The sequence below is a fragment of the Phyllobates terribilis genome, unplaced genomic scaffold (genome assembly GCF_046119375.1).
Source record: "Phyllobates terribilis strain yellow unplaced genomic scaffold, ASM4611937v1 Scaffold_3__8_contigs__length_932513732, whole genome shotgun sequence".
Lineage (NCBI taxonomy): Eukaryota > Metazoa > Chordata > Amphibia > Anura > Dendrobatidae > Phyllobates > Phyllobates terribilis.
In genome coordinates, this window is record NW_027362763.1 from 538,804,510 (window position 1) to 538,828,844 (window position 24,335).

Consider the following 24,335-nt stretch of genomic DNA (forward strand, 5'->3'; position numbering starts at 1 on the left):
GTAACTGATATGCTGTGGTGATTCTGTGTGTTGTATTCCATTGTTGTATAGTTTAGCCTGACCTTATACCTGTGTATATTTAGTTGTATATCGTGTATCTAGTGTATTATTATAATCAATTACCTCAAGTAATTGTGGGCCTGCCTTTTATTCTGCATAACGAACGCACGTCCGTGTGAGCTCGGCTCAAGCCAAAAACGCTACCCAGGGTTGGTTCCTGACCCGATATAGGCCCATTCACGGACTGGGCGTATATCTAAAATAGGGACTGGTGGCAGCATACCAACTGGGGATTGGGGAAGGCTGGTAGTGACGGTCGGAGGTTCAGATATATATATTCCTGGCGCGGCCAAGGAAGATATATATACCGCCCTCACTACAGAGGGCCCCGATACCCAGTAGGTTACAGGACGGTCTCCCTGGCGACCGCTTATCCTAGGTGCAGTTCCTTGACTGACCTGAGGCTAAGAGGGCGCTAGCGAGTTGTGCTGTGTAGTGACGTTACGGTTTAGTGACGTTGAAGGGATAACACACTACCGTGTTCCCTGCGCTGGTTGCAGCTTCCTGGCACTACTTTCTCTAGGTGCAGTACCTTGACTGACCTGAGAGGTAAGGGGGCGCCAGAGAGCTGCACCCACCGGCCGGCTTTCATCACACCCCTTCCTGATTTCTTATTCTTTTGTATGTTTGTCACACTTAAATGTTTCAGATCATGAAACAAATGTAAAAAATAAGACAAAGATAACACAAGTAAACACAAAATGCAGTTTTTAAATGAAGGTCTTTATTATTAAGGGAAAAAGAAATCCAAACCTACAGGACCCTGTGTGAAAAAAGTGATTGCCCCCTAAGCCTAATAACTGATTGGGCCACCCTTAGCAGCAACAACTGCAATTGAGCGTTTGTGATAACTGGCAATAAGTCTTTTACAAAGATCTGGAGGAATTTTGGCCCTCTCATCTTTGCAAAATTGTTATAATTCTGCCACACCGGAGGGTTTCTGAGCATGAACATTTTTTGTGACCTCTTGGATGAGACGTCGCTGCGCTCTTGGGGTAATTTTGGTTGGCCAGCCACTCCTGGGGAGGTTCACTACTGTCCCATGATTTCACCATTTATGGATAATGGCTCTCACTGTGGTTCACTGGAGTCCCAAAGCTTTAGAAATGGCTTTATACCCTTTTCCAGACTAATATATCTCAATTACTTTGTTTCTCATTTGATCCTGAATTTCTTTGGATCGCAGCATGATGTTTGGCTTTTGAGGATCTTTTAGTCTACTTCACTTTGTCATTCAGGTCCTATTTAAGTGATTGTGGCAGTAATCAGGCCTGAGTGTGGCTAGAGAAATTGAACTCAGCTTCCCAAAGATGTGATAAACCACAGTTAATTTATGTTTTAAGGGGGAGTTGGGGGCGATCACTTTTTCACACAGGGCCCTGTAGGTTTGGATTTCTTTTTTCCTTAATAATAAAGACCTTCATTTAAAAACTGCATTTTGTGATTACTTGTGTTATCTTTGTTTAATATTTACATTTGTTTTGTGATCTGAAACATTTAAGTGTGACAAACATGCAAAAGAATAAGAAATCAGGAAGGGGGCAAACACTTTTTCACACCACTGTATATCTACTCAGGAGTTGTCCTCTATTAGAAAAAAAATAAGATTTGCTTTTTTTCCCCTCAAGAATAGCGCCACTCTTGTCTAAGTGCTCTGTCTGGTATTGCAGCTCACTTTCACTTAAATAGGGATGAGCTTCAACGATATATATAACCCACTGATCAGAAGAGAGTTATTTCATGGAAAAAGCAGATCCTTTAATTAAATTCTGGGCAATTCCATTTAAGTAATACACAGAAATATATACACAGAAAACACTTTTGGCGAAACCTATATCTAATTTGTAATCATAATATAATGATATAATACTAATGGATGCCTGTTGTTAGATTAGGCTTGCCTGGAATATATTGTATATTTTATAATACTGCATTTTACCTCTGGCTATAGTAGGTTTATATCTGATATATATCTTATGATATATTATAATATAACTCTGGTCAGACAATTATATATAAGTTACTGCTGTTTCTAGATGCATAACCACCTAATTCCATAATAATATTCTCATTGTAATTTTTTACATATTGACGTTTTGTGATTCCAATAATATTCTCCAAAGTGATTCACAGTTTCTAATTGAATACTCAGAGACTCACTTATAAAACATTGCATTCCCTGGCACTATGACCACAAGACAGATTAAAACACATATATAAAATTTGAATTTGTTCCTATTTTTAATAAAAAAAGCCTAATTAAAATTATTGTAATAATGAATTTAATCAGGACCTTTTTTTGTCCCCTTCACAAGCAAAAAGCCGCAGTTTAGTCTCAATTTTTTTTATTAATTTTGTTCTCGAATCAAAGCAGACAATCTAAAACTGTTTTTTTCAGATTTCACTGCTTTGTGTCCATGAGAATCAAGGAGGTCTTCACATACCATTTTTTGCTACAATTTATCTGCATTTATCTGATCATAGTGATGATTATAGTAAGAAAATGGACAAAATTATGATCAATAAAATTCAACCTAAAAAAATAAATATACATTATTATTGCAAATTACAATCTACAGTGCCTACAAGTAGTATTCAACCCCCTGCAGATTTAGCTGGTTGACACATGCGGAATTAACTTGGCATTGTGACATTTGTACTGTAGATCAGCCTGGAAGTGGGAAATGCACTGCAGCAAATTTCTTTTTTTTTTTTTTTTTTTAAAAACATTAAAAGTTAATTCAGAGTGTCATTTATTATTCAACCCCTCAAACCACAAGAATTCTGTTTGGTCCCCCTAAAGTATTAAGAAGTAGTTCAGGCACCAAGAATAATGAGCTTCACATGTGTGGATTAAAGATCTCTTTTGCCAGCCTTTTCTGACTATTTAAGACCCTCCCCAAACTTGTGAACAGCACTCAGACATGGTCAACATGGGAAAGACAAAGAAGCATTCCAAGGCCATCAGAGACAAGCTCATGGAGGGTCACAAGGCTGGCAAGGGGTACAAAACCCTTTCCAAGGAGTTGGGCCTACCTGTCTCCACTGTTGGGAGCATCATCCGTAAGTGGAAGGCTTATGGAACTACTGTTAGCCTTCCACGGCCAGGACAGCCTTTGAAAGTGTCCTCCCGTGCCGAGGCCAGGCTTGTCCGAAGAGTCAAGGCTAACCCAAGGACAACAAGGAAGGAGCTTCGGGAAGATCTCATGGCAGTGGGGACATTGGTTTCAGTCAATACCATAAGTAACATACTCCACCGCAATGGTCTCCGTTCCAGACGAGCCTGTATGGTACCTTTACTTTCAAAGCGTCATGTCAAGGCTCGTCTACAGTTTGCTCATGATCACTTGGAGGACTCTGAGACAGGCTGGTTCAAGGTTCTATGGTCTGATGAGACCAAGATCGAGATCTTTGGTGCCAACCACACACGTGACGTTTGGAGACTGGATGGCACTGCATACGACCCCAAGAATACCATCCCTACAGTCAAGCATGGTGGTGGCAGCATCATGCTGTGGGGCTGTTTCTCAGCCAAGGGGCCTGGCCATCTGGTCCCCATCCATGGGAAGATGGATAGCACGGCCTACCTGGAGATTTTGGCCAAGAACCTCCGCTCCTCCATCAAGGATCTTAAAATGGGTCGTAATTTCATGTTCCAACAAGACAACGACCCAAAGCACACAGCCAAGAAAACCAAGGCCTGGTTCAAGAGGGAAAAAGTCAAGGTGTTGGAGTGGCCTAGTCAGTCTCCTGACCTTAACCCAATTGAAAACTTGTGGAAGGAGCTCAAGAATAAAGTCCACATGAGACACCCAAAGAACCTAGATAACTTGGAAAAGATCTGCATGGAGGAGTGGGCCAAGATAACTCCACAGACCTGTGCCGGCCTGATCAGGTCTTATAAAAGACGATTATTAGCTGTAATTGCAAACAAGGGTTATTCCACAAAATATTAAACATAGGGGTTGTATAATAATTGACCCACACTTTTATGTTTAAAATTTAATAAAATTCAACTGAGCAACATAACTTTTTGGTTTGTAAGATTTATGCTTCTGTTCATAAAACCTACTCTCGTTTGCAGTTTGAAGGCTCTAACTTATTTGCATCTTATCAAACCAGCTAAATCTGCAGGGGGTTGAATACTACTTGTAGGCACTGTATGTGGTAGATGGACTAGCATTTTTCTTACAAATTTATTTTCATCCTCCAAAAATATAAATGGCTAGCTCAAGTCAATGTCTCAAAGATGATCTTTTGAGGAACCCTCTTATTTGATCACGCATAAAGTAACAAAATTGGTACATTATAAAGTAGAAAAGAGTAAATGTGTCCTAAATACAAGTTAGAATGATTTGTTCTTCAAGATTGAACTTGAAGAAATATTTTTTTTATTCAGCCTAAAAAACTCAAGGAGATACAATACTTTGATTTAATTAACAATTTATTAAAAGTAATGTTTTACAATAATTTAAGATAAATAAATAATAATTAAAATGTAGACTTTAAACATCTGCCCGGTCACCATAATCCTCTGCAGTCACATTCTAAAATGTTACTGCAAATTATACAGCTGCTCAATATCATGCACCTACAGGATCGCAAAGTCTGCTGTCAGACCCAGCTGTCACCCCTGTAAAGAAGGCAGGGATGGTTTATTACCATCTCTACCTTTCTGATTGCTGCATACAGAGCACTGAACAATCTCTGTGTTTACAAATTAGCAGGCACTGACAATGCTTTCTACTCTGGAACCAGTGATCATGTGATCACTTAGTATAGGAAGGGAGCAAGAGTCCTAATTGCTAACACATTCAGATCAGCTCTACTATGCAGGCACGAGGCTGAATTTTCCCTGTAACTGGGGTAATATAAAAACCCCAATTATATGGGAAATTAAATAATAAAAAAGAAGGATTAAAATATTGATATTCTCATAAAGAAGCATAATGTGTGAAATAAAAGAATTAATAAACTAATTAAAAAGCAGGAAAAACTTAAATAAAAAAAAATAGCCACTGCCAGATGAAACACTTTTATAAGTTCCGCTGATCTTGGAAAAAAAGATGTGTCCGAAATGTAAAAATAATTGAGATGGGAAGAGGAAGAGAATTTAAAATATATTTTAGTTGTCCTTTGTGGTCATAAAAAATTGTAAAAAGATGAAAAAAATGTGAGCAAAAGATGCATATGTCCTTTCCCTTCACTTGCTACCCCCTAAAATCTTGATATCTGCAATATATATATATATATATATATATATATATATATATATATATATATATATATACAGTAGAGACCAAAAGTTTGGACACACCTTCTCATTTAAAGATTTTTCTGTATTTTCATGACTATGAAAATTGTACATTCACACTGAAGGCATCAAAACTATGAATTAACACATGTGGAATTATATACTTAACAAAAAAGTGTGAAACAACTGAAATTATGTCTTCAATTCTAGGTTCTTCAAAGTAGCCACCTTTTGCTTTGATGACTGCTTTGCACACTCTTGGCATTCTCTTGATGAGCTTCAAGAGGTAGTCACCGGAAATGGTTTTCACTTCACAGGTGTGCCCTGTCAGGTTTAATAAGTGGGATTTCTTGCCTTATAAATGGGTTTGGGACCATCAGTTGTGTTGTGCAGAAGTCAGGTGGATACACAGCTGATAAGTATCAAAAAGAAATAGTCGGCACTCCGTATAGCTAGAGTGGTGCACGTGGAAAACAATGTCTGTAGGAAAAGAAAATCCCGGCACTCACGTGTTGATAATCAGTTGATTTATTCCACAACTCACACAAGACGTTTCAGCCTGTCCAAGGCTTTTTTCAATTTTCAATGCAGCAGCATGCTATTCCATCCGGTTTGCGTTTAGTTGGACCATTATTTATTTTTCAACAGGACAATGACCCCAAACACACCTCCAGGCTGTGTAAGGGCTATTTGACCAAGAAGGAGAGTGATGGGGTGCTACACCAGATGACCTGGCCTCCACAGTCACCAGACCTGAACCCAATCAAGATGGTTTGGGGTGAGCAGGACCGCAGAGTGAAGGCAAAAGGGTCAACAAGTGCTAATCATCTCTGGGAACTCCTTCAAGATTGTTGGAAGACCATTTCCGGTGACTACCACTTGAAGCTCATCAAGAGAATGCCAAGAGTGTGCAAAGCAGTCATCAAAGCAAAAGGTGGCTACTTTGAAGAACCTAGAGTATAAGACATATTTTCAGTTGTTTCACACTTTTTTGCTAAGTATATAATTCCACATGTGTTAATTCATAGTTTTGATGCCTTCAGTGTGAATGTACAATTTTCATAGTCATGAAAATATAGAAAAATCTTTAAATGAGAAGGTGTGTCCAAACTTTTGGTCTGTACTGTATATATGTATAAGAATAACATAAAGATTAGGCCCCATGTATCACAAAAGAAATATGCATAAATTATTTGAATATCCAAATGTATGATTTGAATATCTAATGTATGTATGAAAAAACCTGAATATATGGCTGGTCAGAAATGGGAAAATAACTGGTCTTTAACTGGTTAATGTTTCCATTTCTGTATTGTAAAGCTATATAAATGATATTATGAATATTTTTTACACCACCATCAGTGTGCTTTGCAATGTTATTTTTGGCTAGTAGCAGTACATGGCCATATTGGAGCAAGGACAATTCAACACAAAAATTAAACCTCTCTGTGGGTCCACTATTATCATGTACGACGAGTCATGATAAAGTCCAGTTTCTAGCTAACCAAATCAACAAAAGAAATAGACCAATAAATGGTAAATAATGGGAAAGTACAGCCTGAGTCAAACATTTCATTCTCTTGTCCTATGGCCCTTTATTCTACAAAAGAATCATTTACACATGTTTACCTGACTGTCTCTATAAACTGGTTTCATACACTCACTGGTTTTTCTGAGTTGGAAGATTCCCTTGCATAAAACATTGTTGTCTAGGTAGATTTGCATACATGCTCGGCCTTTGGATATTCCACCATGCAAAATCAGGACATGTGATTTGTGTGCACTGTGATTTCATCTACGAGACGAGGTTGCGTCTTTAGCACCACAAATAAAACAGAGAAATTAGGAAAAACAAATGATGCAATGATCAATCTGAGAGTAGTTTACTATTTTAAAACCCCTTATAACAATCCATATTATATATAAGCAATATTCCATTAATATTAGACGCTTAAATTTCAGCTTCACTCCTGGAGTGGCATAACATAATGAGGTCTATTATTACTATTAATTTAGCTAATCTTATCAGATTTTTTACCTAATTTTAAAGTCTATATGTAAATTGACTGCAAATATCTTTTTTGTGTATGATGCATCGATAATATTTCTACCTAAAAGATAATATACACTGTGCAATTATTGTTAAAATGAAATCCTTTCTAAATGATCATAACACAAATTGCTAAGTGTAAGGGCTCATGCACACGACCGTAGAAGCCGGACGAGTGCTTCCCGTCATTTTGACAGATATCAGACATTTCCATGTTATTCTACGGGCCCGTGCACATGTCCTATCTTTTCCTCAGACCGAGTCAATCCGAGCATGCACGAGTTGCATTTGATTCTCACTTGGTCATTCAGGTCCATGGGTTTTTGGAAAAAATCCGGCTGTACCCAGATGACATCCTAGTGTGGTTTATAGAATTTTTTTTTTATTCTCCACATCCAAGAAAATCAGATCATACTCTGATCAAACTCTGATCAGAGTTTGATTAGGGTGTGATTAGCATAAACAGACTGATTTTCTCGAATGACTTTAACCGAAGGGTGTATTCAGGCGTCTGTGCAAAACGGTCCGAGATTGGACCACAATGCATGGACTGGCCGCGAGTCTCCCTATAGAAATATATGACACTGTCATGCTTGGGTCAGGAGACCCGAGGCCAGTCTTTGTATTGCGGTCCAATCTCGGACCGATATGCATGGACGTCTGAATGCGCCCTAAATATACAAAAAAATCAATTACAAATGATAAAATCTTGATCGTTAGTGTGCACCTACACATTAACGGTGTGATTAATTGTAAGTCTCAGGAAAGCTGTAGCTAGCCAACAGTTAAGCTGTTGGAGAGGGATGTAAGATTTATCCCTAATATTCATTAGAACATCGCTTTGAAACACTCAACAGTTTTGGTGGCTTGAATATTTGTTCCCTGTAAGAGATTTTACCCTCCTTCCTTATTCGTAATTTCTATAAGTGTCATCCCCTTTATAATGAGCAATTTAACCATCTAAAATACTAGACTAGAGATTTTAGGTGGCCAAAACGCCATTTACTCTATGTTCTGCCAACCATGATTTGCAACAGACACTGACCAAAACCAGTGATAAAGTTAATCTTCTGTATTGCTTTTCTTTTTTTTTGTCGCTGTGGGGAGCAGTTGTTGGAAAACTGTTCATGCCAAATGACAGATGTAACAGATCTGATGGGTGAGTTGATATTTTAAAAGTGTTGTCCCATCATAATTTATTCTGTTAAGATCTCACAAAACATATGTTTTGAATTGGAACAAATTAAAAAAAATGTTCCTCATGCATCTAATTATTGCTGTTGCATAATTGTTATGGTTCCCCTTCTGCTCTTTTGAATGCCTCTCGTAGCGTCCATCTGGTGCAGGGGGTCACACATGCTCAGTAACACGGCCCGGATCAGTGATTCTTGTAACTGTGAAACGCAGCCAATAAGAATCAGTTTACCTGCATGAAACACATTACATGGATCAAAAATCCAAAGATGCTAAAATAAGCAATGTAACAGCAATGTCTAGACACAGGAGCAATTTTAAGTTATTCCAATTGAATGATTGTTATAAGTAGTGTTGAGCCACCCCCGTAGTGTTCGAGTTCGGTTCGGTTCGTCGAACACCCGTGTGTTCGCCGAACTGTTCGTCGAACTGTTCGTCGAACACCTTCGAACGCCGTTAAAACCAATGGCAGGCAAACAAAAACACATAGAAACACATAGAAAACACCTTCAAAGGTGTCCAAAAGCTGACAAACTGCTCAGAAGACACAACTAACACATGGAAAAGTGACAAGTACATATAGTCATGCGAAAATAAAAGAGGTGGAGGAGTAAAAGGAGGGGGAGACACAGATATAGGCATGTCATGCCCTTCTAAAATCCAAAAAGTGAGAAGCCGACACGGCCAGTCCGCTCCTGCCCGTGCCACCTCCGTGTCGCCAGGTTTGTGCCAGAGCCGCGGTGAACCCTGACGGCCAGCCCCCCTCTCCCAATACTGGCGCCTGTCCGCTGGTGGGTCGAGCGAGCCCCCCTGTGGTGGAGGCAGCTCTAAGCTTTTTAATTTAAATTGTCTCTCTAATTTGAATGAATACACTTTAAATCCATTTACAAGGATCTATTGGAGGGCAAGTCTCATGCCAGCAGCCGCGGTAATTCCAGCTCCAGTAGCGTCCACTAAAGCTGCTGCAGTTAAAAAGCTTTTATAAGGATCGAGCTCGGCTGTCCACCGCAAGGCATCCTACTGCCAGTCCCAGCCCCTATGCCTTGGGGTGCCTCCTGATGCTCTTCACTAAGTATCCCATGGTCCCGAAGCATTTCCTTTGAAAAAATTAAGTGTCTAAACTACAGGTGGTGTAGCTTGCTTAACAGCCGGGATAATCCGCTGACTAGCAGACACTGCTACTAGGCACAAAGTATTTCCTGGGCTAGATGCAGTTAAAAATTTGTAATTAGATACTCTCGTTGGATGCTGAGAAAGCATTCCATAGAGTCTCCTGGCACGCCATATATGATTCTCTTAAAAAGCTTGGGGTAGGGGTCTAGGGGACCCTTTTATAGCCAAAATCACTTCCCTGTATCGCAATACGTCACCTAGGCTGAAGATAAATGGAACTGTAGCACCCTGAGGGCTCGGTTGCTACAGAGGTATTGCACCTCACCCAGAGGTGTGATATCTCACTCTCAGGTAAGGATGGAGTGTGGATCAGGACCCGACACCTGCATGCATTACACCACATTGCCGTGGGGCAGGGCGACCAATATGCCCCTGAGATGGGCACGACAGTCCCTGTCCCTGGCTGGAGTGGGGGGAGGGAACACTGAGGAAGGGGAACCCTGTAGTGCAGGAGCAGGGAGGAAGCAGTTCCTGGTTGCATTGAGAAGGGAGTATAAAAGGTGGGCACCATCTTAGTTCAGTGCAGAGAAGTCTGAGCAGAAGTGTCAGGGAGCAGGGGCTCTGCATGAGCTCTGCTCCGGAGGCGGGCCTAGTAACAGAGGCCCAGGCCTGGAAGAGGGAGAAGGAAGGAAGAGGAGCGGAGAAGGCTCCAGGAACGAGGAATGAAGGGATCCCAGGGGTGCGGACGGGCGAGTCGCCACCGCACGCCCGAATCCACCTGCGTGGAGGGGTCAGGCCAAAGGGGGAGACCGGTCCCCGAACTAGTGGAGGCAGGAAACGACCCTCAGCTAGAAACCGGAGGCTCTGACATTTTATGTGGCGCAGCCCCTCGCTACACCCGCTAGGAAGGCACCACATAGGGTCAGGGAAACTGGCGCCAAGTTTACCAAGAGGAGGCCCGAGGCAGCCGGACAGAAGTGTTGGTAAGAAAGGCCAGACAAAGGACACACAAAGGGGGTCCTGTGAAGTGCTCCAAAGTTATCTGGGAGTTGTCTGAGCCCCTCACCTGGTGAGCACAGTACGACGTGGGCAGCCGTTACCTGCAGACGTGGTCTGGATAATAAGAACTGTGAGTAAAGGCCCTGGACTGCATCACTGACTCCGTGTCGTTACTGCTGCTGCCCTGCACCATCACCCCCATCCTCCGCATACACTGCCCTGAGGCTATACTCCTCCCGTGGGGAGTTATGCTACGCTCTGCTGCACCCACAACACCAGCCTCAGCGGTCTGCCCTGTAGCGGCGGTTCACTCTGACCGCAATCCACGGGTGGCGTAGTCGGACATTTAAACATCAAAACCACATAAATAGTTCCGCCACTGGTTTGACCGCCCTGAGCCACGGAACCGGGTCGCCGCCACAAAGACTACAACCACCAGCATCCACCAAAAAGGGTCCGGCTCCGGGTGTCCCAAGGCCCAGGGGGTGCGTCAGAACATTTTCATCACCTTTCACAATCACCAATGGGACAAGGCAGGGATGTCCTCTGTCCCCTCTCTTATACATCCTAGTGACGGAGCACCTGCTCTCATCAATTCGCCATAACCCCAATATTAGGTGGATTGAGGTGGGAGGCACCGAGTACAAGTGCTCTCTATTTGCTGATGATGTCCTAGTATATATCACTCAATCACATATATCCAACCCTGCTGTTATGGCTGAAATAGATCACTTTGTTACATGGTAAAATTTTAAAATCAATGCAGCGAAGTCTGAGGCCCTCGATGTCTCCCTCCCCAAATCCATATAGGATTCCATCCAGTCCAACTTTCCCTTTGCCTGGCCCTCACAGGGTATCAAATACTTAGGAATTCCTATTCATAGAGACCTCTCCCATCTATGTTATCTTAATTTTGGGCCCTTTATTGAACAATTCCATACAGACCACGGTTGGCAAGTTAGAACTGTAAGATTCACTACGTGAACCACTGGTGTTTTGTGGAAAAGCACATGTACACTGCGTTCCAAATTATTATGCAAAAAGTGTTTAGGAGTGATAAGGGAAGAATTTGTTTGTTTGTCAGTTAAACTCATTGATGGTGATGTGTGTCAGGGCTCTTTATATCACTGTAAGCAATTGCAGACACCTGTGCTAATTAGTTTGGCAGGTGTGTCCAATGAAAGGCAAGACTACTTAAGAAGGCTCTCTCACATTATTAAGCAGCCTACATTTTCTGCCAAAATGGGAAAGAAAAAGGATGTGTCGGCTGCTGAGAAGCAACAAATTGTGGAGTGTTTAGGTCAAGGCATGACTACAATCAACATTGTGCGATGATCAGGATGAAGTGTCTTGGCAATCAAGAAGTATGTAGCTGATTCACAGTACACACGTGTGCGTGCTGATAAGGGCAAATTGAGGACTCTTTCCTACAGGCAATTACGTCAGGTTGAAAGAGCAGCGGCAAAAAAGCCTTGTCATAGCAGCAGACAAGTTTTTGAAGCTGCTTGTGCCTCCAACGTCCCCCGAACAACAAGATGCAGGGTCCTTCAGAGGTTTGCAGCTGTGCATACGCCATCCTGTCGACCTCCTCTATCCACTTCACACAAGCAGAAACGGCTCCAGTGGGCCAAACATTACATGAAGACTGATTTCAAAACTGTTTTGTTCACGGATGAGTGCCGTGCAGCGCTCGATGGTCCAGATGGATGGAGTGGAGGATGGCTGGTTGATGGACACCCCACGCAAACACGGCTACAGCGCCAACAAGGAGGAGGTGGAGTAATGTTTTGGGCTGGAATCATGGGGAGAGAGATTGTCGGCCCCTTTAGGATCCCTGAAGGCGCTAAAGATGAACTCCATAATGTATGTGGATTTTCTCAAACAGCACTTCCTGCCATGGTTCAAGAAGAAGAACCGTGTATTTCACAGCAAGATCATTTTTCTGCATGATAATGCACCATCTCATGCTGCACATAAAACATCTGCATCTCTGGCTGATATGGGCATAAAAGGGGACAAACTTATGGTGTGACCCCCATGCTCCCCTGACCTCTACCCCATTCAGAACCTTTGGAGCATCATTAAAAGGAGTGTCTATGATGGCGGGAGGCAGTTCACATCTAAGCAACAGCTCTGGGAGGGTATTCTGTCCTCATGCAAAACAATTGAAGCAGAAACCATCCAAAACCTGACAAATTCAATGGACGAGAGAGTTCAGAAGCTCCTTTCGAACAAGGGGTCCTATGTGAAAATGTAACATCACCTAGAATAAAGTTTTGAGTTGAAAACTGTTTGATTTCAGTTTCTAACAACCTGCTAATGCTTATAATTTCAAAAATGACCATTTTTTTGGTCTTTATTAAAATGAAAAGGTTGATCGAAAAGTTTGGGGGATCTAAGAGTGTGGCAACCCAGTAGTCATGATTACTTCGAATTCTGACAATATGAGGGTCATGCTGCAGGTAGTGCAGCAAGAAGGCACTTATGTGTCTTGCGCATCTCGGAGCCCCAAAATTATTTTCCGGGCTAGATGCAGCTAAAAATTATTTTTAATTTTAAATCTGGTGAAGCTTATTATAGATGGCCTAATAGGATCAGTGCTGCACACTGCTACAAAGCCCAAATTATTTTCCAGTCAAGATACAGATAAACATGATTAGTAATTTGAAAGCTTAAAACGGTTGGTAGGGTGATTTTAATCAATCATCAAGCTTTTACTCTCCCCAGGATGACACAGGGGTAGAAAAGTCGTTTCGGATCCATGATTTGTTCATCTTTATGAACGTGAGTCTGTCTACATTATCAGTGGAGAGCCGCGTGCGCTTATCTGTCAGCACACCACCAGCAGCGCTGAACACACGTTCAGACAGAACGCTGGCTGCGGGGCATGACAAGATCTCCAAGGCGTAAGTGGCTAGCTCCGGCCATTTATCCAGATTGGAAGCCCAAAAAGAGCAAGGGTCCAGTGACACAGTCGTGGCTTCAATGTTTACTTGGAGATACTCCTGTACCATCGTCTCTAGGCGTTGACTATGTGTCAGACTTCTTGTCTCCTGTGGCCTTGCAAAGGATGGGCTAAAAAAGTGGTGAAATGATTCCGAAAAATTGATGTTACCAGCAGATACTGTGGTTCTGTTACGGTTTGAGTGCTGAACACTTGACGGTCCCACGGTTGGCAAGTTGGAACTGTGAGATTCACTACGTGCACCACTGGTGTTTTGTGGAAAAGCACATGTAAGATTCTGCAACAGTCTCTGCTGATACTCCTGCATGCGTGCATCCCTTTCTATGGCAGGAATAATTTCGGCAAATTTACTTTTGTACCGGGGATCTAACATTGTGGCAGCCCAGTAGTCAGGATTATTTCTAATTCTCACAATTCGAGGGTCATGTTGCAGGTAGTGCAGCAAGAAGGCACTCATGTGTGTTGCGCATCCAGGAGCACCAAGTCCCTGTTGTGTTGGTGGCGAGGTAACAATCATGCTTCCTTCCTCTGTCCTCTCCCCCCAACCTCGCACAATAGAAATGTGATCAAGGTCTCCCTCATCTGATGAGTCTTCCATCAGTTCGTCCTCCACTTCTTCCTGGGCTCCTGCACCTTCCTCACTAGTTTGGCTGCTACCATGCGCCCTGGTAAAACCATCTCCCCCACCCTCACATGCCTGCCGCCTTGGTGCTGCCGACCGTCTGGACCTTGCAGATGTTAGCCCTTCCGCATACAACTCCTCCTCCTCTACTTCCTCCACCTCCTCTTGTGCCACCACCTGACTCCGAATTCTGTTTAACATGTGCTCCAGCATGTAAATCACCGGAATAGTCATGCTGATAATGGCATCATCAGCACTAAACATCTTCGTCGCCATTTCAAAACTGTGCAGAAGGGTGCATAGGTCCCTGATCTGAGACCACTCCTCCAGCGTGATTTGCCCCACCTCTGGATCTCGTTGGCCCAGGCTATACGTCAGAACGTATTGCACCAGGGCTTGTCGGTGCTGCCACAGTCGCTGCAACATGTGCAGAGTTGAATTCCACGGGGTAGGCACATCGCATTTTAGCCGGTGAAGTGGCAGGCCCAACGACTTCTGTAGAGATGTAAGTCGCTGAGCTGCGGGATGCGAACGGCGAAAGTGAGCACACAGCGACCGTGCCCTCTGCAGAAGGCCATCTAGTCTGGGATAGTGGGCTAAAAATTGCTGGACAACCAGGTTCAACACATGAGCCATACAAGGCACGTGTGTGACATTGCCCCGGCGAAGGGCCGCACCCAGGTTTGCAGCATTGTCGCACACGGCCTTCCCTGGTTTCAGGTCCAGTGGAGACAGCCATTCATGAAATTGGTTCTCCGTAGCTGACCACAACTCCTCAGCTGTGTGACTCACATTTCCCAGACATTTCAAAGTAAAAACCGCCTGATGACGTTGAGCCCTACTGCCAGCATAGTAAGGAGGTGTGCAGGATCCCTTCTGCGCAGTTAGAAAGCTTGTGGCATGACCAGACAGGCTTTGGGTGCAGGTGGAAGACCAAGAGGAGGTTGAGGAGGCAGAAGCAGTGGAGGAACTTTGTGTTAGAACCTTGCTGTTAGGTTTTTTTTCCTTTGCTGGTCACATGACCTTGTTGGCCTATTTAATCCTGCTCCGCCCTTCTGGCTTTGCTGGACTTCATTGTATATCTACTTTCTAGCTAGCCTGTGCTCTGTATCTAACTCTGTTAGTTTGCTTGGTCTACGGACCTCTATGTTCTATCTATTTTGTTTGTTCGTCTGTCTGCTACTATTTCTGTTAGGAGGTGTCCCATATTCCTCCCAGTCCTTAGTACTTGTAGGGATTCCCTCCCCACATCTATAGGTCTCCGTACAGACTAGATTAGGACTTTAGCAGGTCTGATCGCAGGATCAGGTTCCCTGTTACATCGTAGGGATTCAGCTGAGTCCTATAGTAGGGACAGATCTCCTCTCTTTCCTTAGCTTTGGTAGCAGAACATAACAGTAAGTCCAGCCAGCAAATTCTCTAAGGAAAGATTTTTCTGTTCCGTCATGGTGTCGGTTCAGGATTTGGCTCATCGCCTGCAGGGACTCTCTCTGGAGGTGGCCGAGCTCCATCAGCACGTGAGTAACTGTCCTGGAGCACATTTCTTGGAGCCTAAGGTATGTTTGCCGGATTTATTTTTTGGTGAACACCGAGAATTTTTTTCATTTAAAAATGCTTGCTTATTGTATTTTCGTTTGAGACCTAAGTCCTCTGGGGATGAATCCCAGCGCGTAGGGTTCATAATGTCACTTTTGCGCAAAGAGCCTCAGGAGTGGGCCTTTTCTTTGCAACCTAGTGATTCATGCTTCAGATCAGTGGATAGTTTTTTTTCTGCTTTGGGACTATTATATGATGATCCTGACCGTGTCGCATCAGCTGAGACTGAGTTGAGACGTTTAAAACAAGGATCGGGTAATGTGGAAAAATATTGTACACATTTTCGTCGTTGGTCCACTCAAACAGGGTGGAACGATTCTGCTCTGAAAAGTCTATTTCTTGCTGGGCTCAGTGAAAGGGTTAAAGACCTGCTAATTGCTTATCCTACACCTGAGGATTTGCAACAGGCTATGCAATTAGCTATACGGGTGGATAGAAGACTGCGTGCTAGGGTTAATGAGAGCAAATCCTCTGCTATGTCAGTTTCTGGTTATGATAATGTGTGTATTAACAGTGGTGAACCGATGGAGATTGGATCGGTGGCACCTCGCTCTCAAGAAAAAGACCGTCGTTTTTCAGAAGGCTTGTGTTTCTATTGCGGAAAATCTGGTCATTTGATTAAAGGCTGTGAGCTTCGTATGAAGAAAGAAAAAAAAATGGTCAGTCACGCCCGTATTGCCTGTTTAAATTCCAAGGGTATATTTTTAGCTGCTTCCACGATTGCTCAGGAAAAATTGATGGAATTTCGGGTGTTTGTTGATTGCGGGTCTACACTGAATGTAATTGATGGGGGATTCGTGGAAAAACTCAATTTAAAACCCGAACCTTTATCATCCCCCATTGCTGTGGTTTCTGTGGATTGTTCCCCTTTGAAGAATATTACTCTCAAGGTCAGTGAATTTCCTCTCACTATTAATGGTGTTCACCATGAGAAATTGGATTTGGTAGTGTTGAATAACTTGCCTTCTCCAGTAATATTGGGTTTGCCCTGGTTAAAATTTCACAATCCTGTACTGGATTGGTCTACCAGTGAAATTAAATCCTGGAGCCATAAATGTTATGACAAGTGTTGTAACGGGCGTATTGCAGCTTTGGATAGGGGAGAATTGCCTGTTCCTATTCAGGATTTTTGGAGAGTTTTTTCTGAGAAGGAATCGCAGGTTTTGCCTCCCCATAGAGACTATGATTGTTCTATTGAATTTGTCCCTGGAGCGACTCTTCCTAAGAGTCGTTTATTTAACCTTACTATTCCTGAGAGGAAGGCTTTGGAGGAATACATACAGACAAGCTTGGCCGCCGGTCACATTAGGCCCTCTAAGTCTCCTGTGGCGGTTGGATTTTTTTTTGTAAAAAAAAAGGACGGCGGTTTACGTCCTTGTCTGGATTTTCGTGAGATTAACAAAATTACGGTACGCAATCCTTACCCACTGCCATTGATTCCTGATCTGTTTAACCAGTTATTGGGGGCCAAGTGGCTCTCTAAAATTGACCTTAAGGGGGCATACAATCTGTTGCGCATGAAGGAGGGTGATGAATGGAAGACTGCTTTTAACACTCCTGTGGGTCATTTTGAGAATCTGGTTATGCCTTTTGGTCTTACTAATGCTCCTGCATTTTTTCAGAATCTGATTAATGACATCCTTAGACCTTTGATCGGTAAAAATGTGGTTGTGTATTTGGATGACATTTTGATTTATTCGCCAGATCTGGAGTCTCATTGGCGGAGCGTGCGTGAGGTATTACAGTTATTAATGGACAATTCGCTTTTTGCTAAGCTGGAGAAATGTGAGTTCGCTGTACAGAGAATTAGTTTTTTGGGCTACATTATCTCCAGCAAAGGTTTTGAGATGGATCCGGTTAAGGTTCAGGCTGTGCAGGAATGGCCTAGGCCTATTGGTTTGAAATCGATACAGAGGTTTTTGGGTTTCGCCAATTACTATAGAAAATTAATAAAAATTTTTCTAGTATTGTCAAACCTCTGACTGATCTCACCAGGAAAGGTGCTGATGCGGTTCAGTGGTCTTCTGAGGCCATTGAAGCTTTTGTGTATCTCAAGGAGAGGTTCACCTCTGCTCCCATCCTTATGCAGCCTGATGTTACTAGGCCGTTTTTGGTTGAGGTTGATGCTTCCTCTGTGGGGGTTGGCGCAGTATTGTCTCAGGATAACGGGGATGGATTACATCCCTGTGCCTTTTTTTCAAAAAAATTTTCGGAGACTGAACTGAATTACGATATTGGTAATCGGGAATTATTGGCTATTAAACTCGCATTTGAACACTGGCGCCACTTCTTGGAAGGTGCGGAATTTCCCGTTCAGGTTCTTACGGATCATAAAAATCTGATATATCTTGATGCTGCCAAGCGCCTGAATGCCCGTCAGGCTAGGTGGGCACTGTTTTTCTCGCGGTTTAATTTCTCCGTTACTTACATCCCTGGTACTAAGAATGTTAAGGCGGATGCCTTGTCTCGCAGTTTTTCTCCCATAGTCGGTGGTGAGAAAGAGGAGAACATTTTACAAGAAGGTGTTGTGATAGCTGCTTTAGAATCCGTTTTGGAAGATGAGATTCTTAAAGCTCAGGAGAATGCCCCATCTAACACTCTTCATGGGAGGTTGTTTGTGCCTGGGACCTTTAGGAGAGATTTGTTTGTTGAGTGTCACGAATCTCGGTTGGCAGGTCATCCCGGAATCTCTGAGACCAAGAGACTGGTGGGTCGCAGTTTTTGGTGGCCTGGATGGCAGAAGGAAGTCATTAAGTGGGTGCGCCAATGTACTATATGTGCTAGATCTAAGTCCTCACATACTCCTGCTGCAGGGTTGCTTTGTCCTTTGGAGGTCCCCAGTGCTCCTTGGACACATTTGGCTATGGACTTTATAACTGACCTTCCCCCCTCTGAGGGTTTTACTGTCATCTGGGTGGTCGTGGACCGTTTTAGCAAGATGTGTCACTTGGTTCCCTTCGTCAAACTGCCCTGCGCTAAAACTCTCGCTAAGGCCTTTGTCAAGGAAATTGTCAGACTTCATGGCGTTCCTACTGACATTGTTTCTGATAGGGGTCCTCAGTTCGTGGCTCGTTTTTGGCGTGCCTTTTGTGACAGGTTGGGAATTCATTTGTCGTTTTCGTCCGGATATCATCCTAAATCTAATGGCCAGACAGAAAGGAAAAACCAGGATGTTGAGCAGTTCTTGCGTTGTTTTGTGGCAGACAATCAAGAGGGGTGGTCTGAGTTTCTGCCACTTGCCGAATTTGCTCTGAACAATCATACATCTTCTTCTGCTGGTTGTTCGCCTTTTTTTTGTTGTTCTGGGAGACATCCGTCGTTTGGGTCGTTCTCCAAGTTGGGATCTGCCGTGCCTGAGGAGGAGAATTTTTCCGGTGATTTGGAAAGAGTTTGGACGGATGTGCGTGGTAATCTTCAGGAGGCCAACAGAAAATCTAAAGACTACTTTGATAGGAAACGACAGGAGGTTTTGTTCGCTGTTGGTGACATGGTTTGGTTGTCCTCTAGGAATCTGCGGTTGAGGATTCCTTCTAAGAAATTGGGTCCCAAGTTTGTAGGGCCCTTTAAGGTGCTTCAGGTTGTCAACCAATCTGCTGTTAGGTTGGAGGTTCCTACCTCCTGGAGAATTAATCCGGTCTTTCATGTCTCTCTGTTAAAAAAAGCTGTTGTGTCAGATGGTGACGCCTCTGCCTCTGTTCCTCCGGTGGTGGAGGACGGGGAATATGAAATTTCTCGCATCCTTGACTCTAGACGGTATAGAGGTAGTTTGCAGTATCTTGTGGCCTGGAAAGGTTTCGGACCCGAGGATAACTCTTGGGTGAGGTCAGATGATGTTTCCGCGTCCAGACTTATCAGAGCGTTTCACAGGAGATTTCCTGATAAGCCTGGTCCTAGGGGATCCGGAGGATCCTCTTAGAAGGGGGGGTACTGTTAGAACCTTGCTGTTAGGTTTTTTTTCCTTTGCTGGTCACATGACCTTGTTGGCCTATTTAATCCTGCTCCGCCCTTCTGGCTTTGCTGGACTTCATTGTATATCTACTTTCTAGCTAGCCTGTGCTCTGTATCTAACTCTGTTAGTTTGCTTGGTCTACGGACCTCTATGTTCTATCTATTTTGTTTGTTCGTCTGTCTGCTACTATTTCTGTTAGGAGGTGTCCCATATTCCTCCCAGTCCTTAGTACTTGTAGGGATTCCCTCCCCACATCTATAGGTCTCCGTACAGACTAGATTAGGACTTTAGCAGGTCTGATCGCAGGATCAGGTTCCCTGTTACATCGTAGGGATTCAGCTGAGTCCTATAGTAGGGACAGATCTCCTCTCTTTCCTTAGCTTTGGTAGCAGAACATAACACTTTGACATAAAGAGGATTGACGCACAACTCGTGGGGACGGCAAGACTTGGACAGCAGCCCCTTGTCCTGCTGTCACCATAGTTACCCAGTGCCCAGTCAGCGACATGTAACGCCCCTGTCCATGCCTACTCGTCCAAGTGTCTGTGGTGAAATGCACCCTGTCACACACAGAGTTTCTCAAAGAAGCGGTGATGTTGTGTACGACATGCTGGTGGAGCGCAGGCACACCTTTCTTTGAGAAGTAGTGCCGACTGGGCATCTGGTACTGGGGCACTGCGACGGACATAAGGTCTCGAAAATCCTCTGTGTCCACCAGGCGGAAAGGCAGCATTTCTGTAGCCAAGAGCTTGCAGATGGTGAAATTCAACCTCTTAGCTTTCTCATGGCTAGGAGGAAATGGTCTTTTACTTGTCCACATCTGAGGGACCGAGGGCTGGCTATTGTGCTTAGACGGGGTTGATAAGGGTGTCCCCGGCAAACTGCCGGTCTGTGAGGAAGATGCAGGCGGACATGTTAGGTTGCCTTGATCCAAAGGTGGTGCTATCGATGTCGGACAGCGCTCAACACCAGCTGGTGTTACCACCTCCAAAGAAAATGATGACCTGCCAATCACGCTGGCTGTTGCGGGTAAAGAGGTGGCAGGTCTGCGCCCCAAAACAGGTGTGACTGCTGTCCCCCCAGTCACAGAGGATGAAGAGGCCGCGGATGCACAAGATATGGCAGACGGTGGTTGGCCCGGCCGGCTAGGCCGCATTGTAGCACACTGAGCTTCCCACTGCAACTTATGCTTCATGTCCATGTGCCGGTTCATGCATGAAGTACTCAAACTATGTATTTTTTGGCCTCTACTTAGCTTTTGCTGACAAATGTTACAGATAACACGAGTTGGGTCATCTTTATCGATCTGAAAAAATGCCCAGGCTATGCAAGGCTTAGCACCCATGCGACCTGAAGAGCCACCACGACTTGTGGTGAGAGGCAGAGTTGTGTTTGAGGATGCAGTTGTTGACGTGCTTCCAGTACTACGTCTCTGTCCAGGAAGGCGCAACCTGACCTCGTCGTCACTAGCATCTTCCTCCACCTCCTCTGCTGACCTCATCTCTTGGCTGACTGTGGGTTGACAGTAAGTGGGATCTCCAACCTCATCATCATCACCCTGTGTGTTATCACACCCGTCGTCCTCAGAGCCAACCTGTTCCTGCCCTGACAAAAAACTAAAGTTGTCGCTCCAATCAGGTATTTGAGTCTTATCATCGTCTTCCTCATTGTCTCCACCAACAGGAGTTACAGTTTGGGAATGAGGGTCTACATTATGGTCAGAACCTTCTGCGTCTGGTCCTGGATCCGACTCATAAAGATTCTGGGCATCAGTGCAGATCATTTCCTCGTCTGGATTCACAGAAGCGCTGGAGTTGACCTCTGATTCCCAGGCTATAGTATGAGTAAACAGCTCTGCAGACTCAACCATCTGTTCTACCTCATACTCAGACGGGCAGCTGGAGATTTGGGAGCTGTGAGGAAGCAAGTGCGATTTGGGTGACACCTTTGAGGACTGGAGTATTTGTGATGTTGAAGTTGATGTGGAGGAGAGCCACTTAAAGAAGCACTTGATATCCGTTGAAGCACCTGCTGTTTTTGTGCCTCATCTGGAATTTGTAGCGATTGGCGTGGCCGTAAGAAAGGGATCTTATCACATTGTCCGCTAAAAGAAGTAGACATTTTAGTTTGGCTGGAAGATGGTCTTTCTTCTGCAGATGTTACTGTTGCTTTAACACCTACCCCACGGACACAACCTTTTTTCCCCTTCCCAACACGCCTATTCCCCTTTCCACCAGCAGCAGGCCTTTTTCCACTCATTTTGGTGGTTAACTAATTCACAACTCTGGAGTTGTTTGCACAAAAAATCAATGGATGGTAACCGAGCAGAGCTGAGTGGCCAAACTGTGGTATTAGGCCAAAACTATTGGCTGGGTTAGATGCAGAAAAAAATTATATTCAATTTGCAACCTGATGGAGGTCAGTATAGATGGACTAATACAACAAGTCCCACACACAGCTAGAAGCCCAATATTTTTTCAGAGGTAGATGCAGAAAAAAATATATTCAGTTTGCAACCTGATGGAGGTCTGTATAGATGGATTAATAGAACAAGTCCCACACACAGCTAGAAGCCCAATATTTTTTCAGAGGTAGATGCAGAAAAAAATATATTCAGTTTGCAACCTGATGGAGGTCAGTATAGATGGACTAATACAACAAGTCCCACACACAGCTAGAAGCCCAATATTTTTTCAGAGGTAGATGCAGAAAAAAATATATTCAGTTTGCAACCTGATGGAGGTCAGTATAGATGGACTAATACAACAAGTCCCACACACAGCTAGAAGCCCAAATATTTTTTCAGAGGTACTGTAGATGCAGATAAAAATTATTTTTAATTTGCAACCTGATGGAGGTCAGTATAGATGGACTAATAGAGAAAGTCCGACACACTACTAGAAGGCCAAATATTTTTTCAGAGCTAGATGCAGAAAAAAATTATATTCAGTTTGCAACCTGATGGAGGTCAGTATAGATGGATTAATAGAACAAGACCCACACACAGCTAGAAGCCAAATATTTTTTCAGAGCTAGATGCAGAAAAAAATTAGATTCAGTTTGCAACCTGATGGAGGTCAGTATAGATGGACTAATAGAATGATGCTATGCCCAAAAGATTTTACTTCACTAGGTGCAGTAAAAAAATTGGTATTCTATACACAGGTGGTATATCTTGCAACACAGATAGGCTACTCCACTGACTAACACACTCTGCAATAGGCCAAAAAGGATTAGCTTTGCTAGATTCAGCCAAATGCTGTGAAAAAAAATTGCACAGCACTGGCACAGACCTGCCTGGCAAAAACTGATAGGAACTGATGTAACCTAGTTCTGAAAAGGACTCCAATTACAATTAGTCTTTACTCCCACAATCTATCTATTTAAGAGCACAGACCTGCCTGATAAAAGTCGTAGGAAATGCTGTAACCTAGTCCTTAAAAGGACTGCAATCACAACTATTCCCTACTCCCAAGCTATCTGTAGATTTGTGCGAAAATTGGCTTGAAATTAACAAGGTATAGCGCACACAGCAACAGCGGTGCCGTCTAACACGCAGCTGCAGCAGTGAGAAAATGGTGGCGACGGGGAAAATGGCTTGGTCTTATAGGGCAAGGACATGTGACATACACTGCCAATGACACATGCCCTTGCTTGTGTGAAAAAAAGCACTTCGCTCCGTGTGTGCGCTGCTGATAGGCTGACAGATTGCACCTCCCCACTGTAAATGCGGGAAAGAGAAAAAAAAATGGAGATCTTCATTGTTCCTGCAGAGATCCATCCCCTGCCCCTCCCCCCACCCCGCTGTACACTCAAACTGCGTATTAACATTAATTTTCATCATTACTGAGAAAAAATCCAGTTATGATTTTGGTGCACGAACAGTTATCGAACATAACCTCGAACAGCCGAATTTTTATCAAATTGTTCGTGTTTGCCGAACGGCTCGAACACCGCCCAAAACAGCTCGAATTTGAGATTGGCGAACAGTTCGAGTAGAACAACGCTCATCTCTAGTTATAAGTAAATATTAAAAGTGTAACTTTAAGCTTCTGAGCCCAAGTGCAAAATCTCCAACAATGTTCCTAAATATTATGGTTCTTTAATAGTATGGGTCTCGTCGTATGGCCCAAAAGGACTTTTTGGCCCCCCGAAGCTCCATAGGCTCGGGTATAACTGCAATTAATGCACCATTATAGTTACACTCCTGGTAAATATTTATTTGCTGGACATCTTTAACTCCTTACCCACATTAGCCGTGTATGGTGCAAGTCGGGAGTGAGAGTATGGAGTGGGGTACACAGTCAGGATCTGACTAACAGTCGCGGATGGAGCGGAGCTTAGCACATGACTGCTAATCTATCAATCATGATTGCGGGGTGCTGATGAGTTTCTATGACAGCTGAGGGTCTGTTGAAGACCTCCATGCCTGTCATCATAGAGCTCATTTGAAACACAGCCTGTGGCTGGGCTTTAAAACAGATTGTGATTTTGCTATATACAGTTATTGCTGACTGTATATTACACACGTGA